This window comes from Poromitra crassiceps (assembly GCF_964638095.1).
Source record: "Poromitra crassiceps genome assembly, contig: HAP1_SCAFFOLD_233, whole genome shotgun sequence".
Taxonomy (NCBI): domain Eukaryota; kingdom Metazoa; phylum Chordata; class Actinopteri; order Beryciformes; family Melamphaidae; genus Poromitra; species Poromitra crassiceps.
Genome location: NW_028152159.1, coordinates 171863 through 180906, shown reverse-complemented (window position 1 = coordinate 180906; position 9044 = coordinate 171863). Strand labels below are relative to the sequence as shown.

General features: G+C 43.0%; 1 protein-coding gene across 6 annotated transcripts in view; it reads right to left on the bottom strand.

The window, feature by feature from the left end:
* The window catches only part of LOC310770812 (PDZ domain-containing protein 2-like), a 53493-nt gene extending 51302 nt beyond the window's left edge, over window positions 1–2191 (bottom strand). For all 6 annotated transcript variants that reach the window (XM_083663523.1, XM_083663522.1, XM_083663524.1 and 3 more), the window contains exon 1: window positions 2091–2191. The gene's annotated coding sequence lies outside the window, so the exon portion shown is untranslated. The remainder of the gene's footprint in view (window positions 1–2090) is intronic.
* Window positions 2192–9044: the final 6853 nt, after the last annotated feature.

Below are 9044 nucleotides of genomic sequence, written 5' to 3'. Positions count from 1 at the left end.
CAATGATTTGATTGTAACAAGTTGTGGCAACAATGTGGATGCTTTGAATATTTGAACTGTACCTTTATTTTTGGTTTAATTAATATTAATTTAAGATTAGCCAATTATGGAATTATGGTCTGAACTTTACAAAGACTAAAACATGTTCTTGTCCACCATGTCTTTTACAGTTTGATGGACTTAATAAGTCCAAGGATCATCCAACTTTCTCAACACTTAAATAAACAATTAAGCAGGTAAACCCTAAATGTAAGTTGTGTCAGTCTACTAGTTTTGTGACATCTGGATCAGAATGTTAGGAACTTCAGGTATCTAAAAGAACGTAGGTATCTATGCTATACATTACATACATATGGTATAGGTATTTATTTATGTAAATCAATGAGCTGGCTGTTTCATCACTTCCAGATGAGAGCGGGACATTTGGGGGGGGGGGGAACATAATTCTAAGATGACTGAAATATTAATGTCCAAGAGCCATCAGATGGTATTTGAGATACAGCGTACTCACAAACACAACACACATTGGAATATTGTGCCAACTGAGCGCTGATTGCATGAGCAGGACTATACAGTAATAGCATTTCACTTGGGTTTGTGTCTATAAATGTGCAGGATGGGGTGGGGGGGAATCTGAACACTTAAAAATTATGTAGACTTTCAATTTGAGTTAAAATATGAAAATCACCAAAAACAGAGTTGCTAGGTTTTCACATGACAATAGCGATATGTACTATAGAGACAGTCCGCATGTCTGGGGAATGCCCATACAGGCTCTAGGAATGCCCACAATAGACGCTGGTTAGCCGGCTCAGCCTGGCTGGGGGCGTGGTCAGGGTGGGGTAAAAACCCCCGTTCTATCCATTCAGCAAAGTTAGAATTTAGCCGATAGCCCAGCCCAGGCAGACACGATTGGGGATTTAATCACCGCAGTAAACGCACATCTGAGCAGACATCTTGTGTTCTGCTCTAGAACCCCCGAACCTGTAGTTTAGAGCCGCAGCAGCGTCTTTTGGTGAGTCAGCCCATGAGCTATATCGGTGGTTTTACTCCACTCGCGGCCAGCCGTTTAACATCTTGTGGGCGTTCCCAGACATGCGGACTGTCTCTATGTCGATACGTCAATGTGTTTACTCAGTGCACCAGGTGTCCGGACAGCACCTCCTTGCAGATGGGCTTGTTGAATCTGTCTGTGCCAGCAGACTGAGCTGGCCAGGGAGAAGAAATCACACCTGTGTGTCATGACCCAAATTATGACCATATATGGGATCTAATTGATGCAAGCAGGGGGGTGCACTCCAGGTATATACCTGGGCACCAGACAAAGCGCGCACCATGTGAGATCCATCCATTGTTCCACATCCCCTTTCCCCAAGTCTTAGGTTGTAACTTATAGGCAATAAAAGAAAATAATTGTGAAAATGCCAAGAACTGTCTGAGATCATCTTTCCTGCACTTACAGGGCTGCTCCGCCAGGGTAAGCGAGAACTCACAGGCCTCCAGAGCTACGTTCTCATGGGTGTTTCATCACTTCCAGATGAGAGCGGGAAAGTTTGAGGAGGAAAACTTAAAGGAACACTCCGCCCATTTTCAAACAGCTTTGTATCATTAGAACATCAGTAGTATATCAGAAAACTGTAAACTGTTTTGACAGTTATTGAGTGTTAAAGTGTGGACCAGTGACATCACTGGTCCACACTAACTCAAATTAATAACTAATTAACTCAAATCAACTCTCAATAACTGTCAAACTAGATGAATGATCAATAGTTTGACAGTTATTGAGAGTTGATTTTAGTTAATGAGTTATTCATTTGAGTTAGTGTGGACCAGTGATGTCACTGGTCCACACTTTAACACTCAATAACTGTCAAATTAAATGACAGACTTCAAAACCGTTTACAGTTTTCTGATATACTACTGATGTTCTAATGATACAAAGCTGGTTGAAAATGGGCGGAGTGTTCCTTTAAGCCGACTCAAATATGAATGTGGTGCAATTTGTTTTCACTTACAACTCAACACAGAGAGGTCTGATGATAACATGTCCCAGACACATCAGTTGAGTGGGGATTTGTGTCCACGCTTACCTGGATGATGCTGTGCATGTGGGCGGACCTCCAGCAGCATGACCAGAGCCCAGCACACATTCTTCCTCACCTCAGAGTCCTCATCTGCTGCCAGCGCAAACAGACTCTGGGAGGGGAGATCAGCGTGAGACACAAGACAGAGGAAGGAAGGAGGAGACAGGAGATCAGCGTGAGACACAAGACAGAGGAAGGAAGGAGGAGACAGGAGATCAGCGTGAGACACAAGACAGAGGAAGGAAGGAGGAGACAGGAGATCAGCGTGAGACACAAGACAGAGGAAGGAAGGAGGAGACATGAGAATCAGGCAGTGTCAAAGTGAGGGAATAAGACAGACATGCTCTGTTACGCCTAACCACACAAAATATTAACGTGGTTATGTCTCCCCTCTGAACTTGAGCGCACAGCTGATAGGTATGTGGTTTGTTTACATGGCGTAACACTGTGCGCCTTTACGCACAGCAGGTCTGATCCACGTTCACTCATACAGTGGACTAAATTATCACCTGCCAAACAGAGTATGGTAGCGCTTCACAGATGACACACATGTGCAGTTGGCGACTGCACATGTGTCGGAGGATGCATGTGCTCATCTACAACTCTCCCAAGATGGGCAGAGAAGGTGAAGCAACAACGGGGACAGCAGAGGGAAAGAAATCTGAAAAAATAAAATAGGCTGATTGGTCCAGTATGATGCGAGATCGACTGAAAATAAGCAGTACAGCTGATGACAGTCTGCTTTGCTTTTCTCATTGTTGAACACTACTCTTGTCACTCAGTCTACTTTGTGAAATCAGAAATCTGGATCAGAAATGTTAGGAACTTCAGGTATCATTGTAAATCAATGAGCTGGGTGTTTCATCACTTCCAGATGAGAGCGAGAAAGTTTACAGAAGGAAAACTTAAATCTGACATGAGTGAAATATGAAAACTCACCTCTATGAAGGTGTCAATGTTGTCCATCAGGGCCTGGGCTCTGCTAATGATGAAGTGGTTCACACAGGCTATGCGTGGGACCTGCAGGGAGAGAGGAGATCGACCCAAACAGTAACCACAAGTCAACTGGTGAGAAGGATTACAGTGGTAGACGGATCAATAAGCGTGCCTTACCGCAAGCTGTGTATTGACGCGCGGCGGCATTAAAACTAATTGAGGTGTAGTTGCACCGTTGACCACCAGGTGTCATCTGTGAGCATCCTTGAGATCAAGTGTTGAATGTGACACAATAGGGCGCGCCGGGAAGAAAACAAAAGGTAATTACGGCAGCTAAATAGGCCCCAATATAGCGTTAAAATAAAATAAAAATGTAGGCTATCATGCAAAAAGTAGCCTGTAATGTTAATTTAATTTCGGACCGTCTGAATATGTTTTATTTATAGAGAGCGAGGCGAACCAACAGCAAGCAGAGAAAGAGAAATGGAGATCTGAGAGTTTCTTCATTGCCCAACCGTGACAGCAGCGAGAAAAAGGGAGCTGGATATATCATTTTTCAAAATGATTTACATGGACTGCGGGCGCTATTAGAAAAGGGTGATGGATTTGTCTTGTCAGCTGACATTTGGACAAATAGGAGAGGGCACAGCTTCCTGGGCATCGTGGCCAGTTTCATTGACGGGACGTTCAAGGGGCACACCGTTCTGTTAGGCTGTGATCACATACAGGGTCCCCATACCGCTGATCGCATTTACCAAAAGTATGAAAGAATTGGAACGTGCAACGACGTGTTTATTCGTGTCATATGCGGGGCAGGTGTTGAAACTGAAAGTAAGACTAGCGCCATATCAGAGAGAGGGAAGGAGGGGATGGTGTATGTCTGGACATGTCTGGATGCATGCAGGGGCAGGTGTTGAAGCGAGTCATCCTGGAGCAGATGCCCCAGAAATATGACAATGATTCAACCCAGAGGATTATGCGGAAAGCAACTCTTCTGGACCCAAGATACCGGGCGGAAAACATGGATCCCACCGAAGTGATACCCAAGCTGAGCTGGTAGCAGAGATTGTGGCAGCAGTCGGCCCCGCTGCACGCGTGAGAGTGGAGGGTGAAGAAGACGAGTCAGGTGCTGGTGGAAAGATAACCAGGCACGGCTTCCACTCATGGCCGGCTTGGCAGGGAAATATTTGTGTATTTGTGCCACCAGTGTACCATCCGAGCGTGTGTTCAGCACAGCAGGGATTGTTGCAATGCCACTCCGAAGCAAATTATTGCCCGAAAAGGTAAAGCTGTTGGTATTCTTGGCCAGAAACCTGTAATGGTAAAACGAAGCAAAAAGGCTAATGGCTAAAGGCCTATAGCCTTTAACCAAGCCCAAAATGTTTAATTTCGAATTCCTTTAAGTTTATAAGATCGTGTGGTGGGCTTGTGTTGTTTAAATCCCTGAAGTTCGTTAATACAAGCTTAATTCATTTAAGATAATTGCATAATTCGTTTTGTATTTATTTTACACAGCAATATCTACTGGTTAATTTTACCAGGCTAATTTATTTTAATTTTTGTGTGTGAAATGATGAAGGTTTTCCCAATGTCCCACTGTGTTTTTGCAAATAAAGTGTTGTACGGAAACAAGCTTGTTTCTTTTATTTCTGTTTATTATAGTAACATTTTTATTTGTCTTATATGGCTATTATTAGGAGGGGGGGGGGGGTTGATTAAATTTTATGAAGTCGTTGCGGTGCTGTTTGGCTGCCCGGCCTGGCACTGCTGCGAATGCGCATTCACAAACATGTCATGTCACGGAGTCAGGCGCGACATAAACTGCAGGCTAGTAGGCTGCTCAGTTAAAAACAACAATAAATATGCTGGTCGGTTACTTATTTTATTTAGCCTTCTATATTTTAGAAGCATATTTTTATGTTTACATTTTCTCAGTTTCTGGGATAGTCGGACAAGTGAACATGAAGGAAGAGTAGAGACTTATGGAACCCTGACTGAAGACGTTTGTTTATTCATGTAGCCTAATTAAAAACATTTTCAATGATAGCCTGAGGTGTCTGACTGCTGAATGTAGCCTATTAAAGGCCTTTGGCCTAACTGCAAAGTGCAAACTCAGCAAGCAACAATAAATTAAACAAATAGCCTATAGCAGCATTATTGGGCACCTAAGTAAATACATGCACTGTCTGGCATGCCTAGAATGTCTCTAGAACGTGAAATTAAATAACTTGAAAACTAATAAATGAAGAATCACTTGTAAAAATTTTTTTTAATAAAGTGGCTGGCTGCTCGGTTCTGCCCGTTTTCGTTTAGCATTTATTTGCGTCGGGACTTCACTGCATTGAACTGCTCCGCTGCATGTGCAAAGTTGAAGGCCTCCAAACCCTTTCCACAACTTGCGATCTGCATCAGCCTTGTGACTTCTGCAGGGACACTGACTGGAATTGGGGGAGGGGGATGGAGGGTGGAATGTTTCACCCCTATTAGACCCTACCTGTCTATTGTCTCATGTGGCCAACCTATTGAAATGTAAATAAAGGAACGGGGGCAGTCCCGATGAGAATAGGCCTACAGTAGCCTATATTACAATAGGCTATATATAAAATCTGTGGCTTTCAAGGCTGGTGTGAAAGAGCCTACATAACCAGAGTAGGCCTATATTGTTTGATAAAAATATGTTTTCAGACAATGGGCACGGCGCGCGCGCGCGCACACATACACATACACACACACACACACACACACACACACACTGCTCCCCTAGGAGAACCGCAGGCTCTGCGCACGCTGTGCCTGCTGAGCGACATGACGGGCGGCCAGCGTGGCCGAGAACCAGATGACAAATAAATAAAGTAGCTACTCTCACCTCTTGATTAAGGTGTAGGCTATGGGAGTTATTTATTTTATTTATAATAATACAGATATTTATAATAAAACATATATTATAGTTTTTATGGTAGCCTAGCCTATAGCCTATTATTATTATTATTATTATTATGGATGGCCCTCTGCAGCTGTACTAAATACGAATAAAGCAAGGCCATAAAAATTAGTTCGTATAGTCTAGAGGGAACAAATAAAAGGAGCTGAATTGCCGTGGAGTGCGCAGTAGTTTTAATGCGGTTGATCAGACTTCTCTCTATTATAGGCTATTGCTTTAAGGGATGCAGCCGCGCGCCGGTCAAGCCACTGCTGTTATTTCCAAATACACACACAAAGGATACTGTTGGCAGAGTACATGAAACATTCCACCCCCCATCGCAAGTGATTTTATTCTGCATGTAGAATATTCAGCAGGAATGCACAAATGTCACACAAAGGAATAATAATAATAATAATTATGACGTGATAAGATCATTCATTTTAGCACCGCGTGCTCCGCTCTCTTCAATGAGGAAATGGAAATCCAGACCTTGTAGAAAAGTGTCGATTTTCGGGGTTAGGGTTTGAAAGTAATTCTCTCTCTTTTCAGAGGCACACAATTACTCACATAAGACCCTACATTTAATAGTTAATTTAATAGTTAGTTTGTGGATTTGGTTTCCAGGGACTTTAATCATCAAGGGGAGACAAAACACGATTGATTTCGTAGGCTGAGAGCGAGAGCCTCCCTGCTTGCTGCATATACTGTACTGTAGGTAGTTGTGCACTGCCGCCCCCTAGTGTCCCACTTTGATACCACATACTAACGGCAAACAGAATTAACGCCGCGTTGCGGTAAAAGACGCTTATTGATCCGTCTACCACTGTAGAAATCAAATCAGAGGGTGTGGGTTTTAAAAAGGGAATATCGCCCAGTTTAAGATTTCATATACAACAATGCTGCCAAGTTGGCACAGCCCTCAACCTCATTGTGATGTGCTAAAAAATATTTCAAAATCAAAGCATTTGGGATTTTTGTGCAAAATCTGGATACCACTGTAGCACTCTACTGAGGTCACAACATTCACATATTTGTGACTGTATAAAATCTCAATGGGTTTTAAGGTGTGGGTTGAATTCCAATTCAGTAAACAGTAGCTTAGAACATGCAGTTCATAAAAAGAATGCATTGGAGTCCATGTCTAGGAGAAGATTTAAATAAAATAAAAAATATGAGTATGTGTGTAATTACATAGGTTAGCCTCCACAGATATTTTTACCTATTTTTCCAACAAGTCAATGTCAATAGGACCGAAAACACATCCCATGTAGTTTCTTTCATGTTGTAGTGTGAGGGTGGAAATGTCTCATTGAAACCTGGAGGAGTGGATTCCACTGGCAGAGTTGGTGGAGCTCACAAAATATTGATCATAGGAGTCAGCAATGAATACTTAAACTGAGCGGTATGTAAGTGTGAGGGGTAAAGTGAGAGACGGAGTATCTGGATCAGACAGTATGAATACAAACACCTTCACTGACAGTCACATGATGTTGTGTGCATCACGCCCAGATGCTAAGTAAAGAGGACTGAAGGGAACGAGCACGAGGGGAGAAGATACCCGTTCATATCTGATTACAGTTCCCTGCTGTACCTGATGTTTGGGCTGCAGTGCTTGAAGAACTGGAGGAACTTGGGGATCATGATGTTGAGGGGTCTGTTCAGAGCGTCGCTGTCCAGCAGCTCCGACCAGTCCTCGCAGATCTTCTGCAGTGCTCCAAACGAACCCTGAGACACGGACACACACAGATAGGCTGTCAAATCAAACACAAAACATAGAGGGAGACAAAGGAGAGAGCGAGAGTGGATCAGAAAGTCATCATGGGAACAAATGCCTCCTTGTGTGTGTGTGTGTGTGTGTGTGTGTGTGTGTGTGTGTGTGTGTGTGTGTGCGCGCACGCATGTGTGCGTGGTGTGTGCCCTTATGACATCACTTTTGACATCATCACTGATTACATCACATCATTAGCTAATTAGCCTAATTTAAAAAAATGAGGCTCCATCAGGTCACCCGCACGGGTGCCCTTTACACACCCTGAAGGTTTCAGCCCAATCGCACGTAAAACGACATAGCTGTGGCCAAACACAGAACTTGAAACAAACAAAGTCAGATTTCTTTGCTTGGCTGAATATGATTTGATAAAACTATGGGGGTAAAATGGTGTCAGATCAGCTGTAAATGGACAAATTATGATTCACAAATAGATAGTACAATCTGTAAACACATAACACGATCCACAAATGTGAAACCCAACTCACAAATATATTTAAAATCCACAAACACACACACCATGATCCACAAATGTGAAACACAACTCACAAATATATTTAAAATTCACAAACACACACATCATGATCCACAAATAGAATTCAGTGACTTGTATTTCAAAACCAGAATTTCTGTTTGTAGATTGTTTCGCATTTGTTTTCAGAGTTTTGACACTATTGTACCGCTGTTTTATGGTGTAATTTTCTACAAATGCACTCTTCACAATTTGCAAACAAACACAGTCTAACTTGTATTTTCAAACCACTGTTTCCAGACACACATACAAATCATGTGCAATGCACAGTGTTCAAGTCTCAAATCTGTTTGCACATCAGTGTGTGCGTGTGTGGATCGCTATGCTAGGTCTTCAATTGTTGAATTGGTGTTTGCACATCACAGCCTGTGTGTGGAATGCATTGCATTTGTGTACAAATCGTTTTGACACTCTTGTTGCACAGATAAAATCCACAAATGTAATCAGCCAATGAGGGGGATCGCTTGCAATGGGATGTCCCGCCTCCTCCATAACCCCTCCAAAATAAGAGCACCGGGCTTTTGCCTGTCTGTCTGGCCGGCCGCTACCTCAGGCAGGAGATATGAAGTGAAGAGAAAGATGATGGTGCCTGCAGACTGCAGAGACTGGGTGTTATGTTAGTGCTTGGAATGACCACTAACACATGCATTCAACAGGGAACGTCCAGTGTATTTAGTGCTTGTTTACACTCTTCTTCGTTTCTGATCTCCCACTCTACACTCTACTCCTTTACTAGCAGCGCCCTCTAGCGTCAGCAGGCTGTAACCAACATATATCCGATTCTGAACACAGCACTGGGAC